Here is a 1,363-nt window from a genome sequence, read left to right on the forward strand (position 1 = left end):
GTGAAACATCATGAAAAGATAATTTTGGTCTTCCATTAGTTTAGTCTGTGTAATTAATTCCTGTTTTGCTTGATACTTATAATCATGCGTTTTCCAAGAATGTCTTGTAAGTTCCTTCTCTCTATTTTAAAGGCATACTTTCCAAAGTTATCAGAGAGCTGCATTTAAGAGTACCTGTCAGTCCTATAGCTGATTATAAACCATCTTTTAAAGAGAATCAAAACAAGACAGTTGTCTGTGGATGACAAAGTCTTAGGGTAGCCACAGTTAAAGACATAATTAACTAGGAATTTGGGTTACTTCTGTGGCATACAAAAATTGTATTTAACAATTATTATTACTGATAATGTACAATATGTCTTTTCAGAATTAAAGGGGTTTTCCATAATTTTGGAACACATACCAACAACATATTTATATAAATACAGCTCAAAGAAAGCCAAACACCATTTTATATTTGACAATGCTTCCTGTATAATTTTAGTATACCAAATAAGCCAAATATGTCATTTTTGGACTTTAGGGGGACCTAATATCTAAAGGATTAACCTGATCACCAAAAGATATAATTTAGAATTTTATTTTGGAGTTTGTCAAATATAAAAACTTTAAAATTCTGATAAAATAAAATTTCAGGTCACCATAAGCCATTCATTTAGCCAAAATGATAACTCAAAGATTTTTAAAAGTTGAAAGCCTTTACTCATTGCTAGAGGAAAGACTTAGCTTTCCAAATAATCTATTTTATCTCCCTTCTTTTTCTTGTAGTTTATTTAAAAGGCAAACAAAATCTTTCATTTTTTTCAATATTCCATAAAAATCCTGTTCAGGCGAGGCAAAGTGGCTCATGCCTATAATCCCAGCACTTTGGGAGGGCAAGGTGGGTGGATTGTCTGAGTTCAGGAGTTTGTGACCAGCCTGGGCAACACAGTGAAACCCTATCTCTACTACAAATACAAAAAATAAGCTGGGAGTGGCGGCATGTGCCTGTAGTCCCAGCTACTCAGGAGGCTAAGGCAGGAGAATCGCTTGAACCAAGAAGGCAGAAGTTGCAGTGAGCCGAGATCACACCACTGCACTCCAGCCTAGGAACAGAGTGAAACTCCATCTCAAAAAAAAAAAAAAAATCCTGTTCAAGAGAGAAAGCCAAATTTTACCTTTGCATTAGTATATGATTATTATCGAACCCAATTTTAAATAAAGCCTTATAGACAAATCTATCCAATCTTAATCAGTTTGACCATAAGTTAAGATTCTTGCCGGGCGCGGTGGCTCAAGCCTGTAATCCCAGCACTGTGGGAGGCCGAGGCGGGTGGATCACGAGGTCAAGAGATCGAGACCATCCTGGTCAACATGGTGAAAC

Source organism: Cebus imitator, unplaced genomic scaffold, assembly GCF_001604975.1.
Source record: "Cebus imitator isolate Cc_AM_T3 unplaced genomic scaffold, Cebus_imitator-1.0 Scaffold87, whole genome shotgun sequence".
Taxonomy (NCBI): domain Eukaryota; kingdom Metazoa; phylum Chordata; class Mammalia; order Primates; family Cebidae; genus Cebus; species Cebus imitator.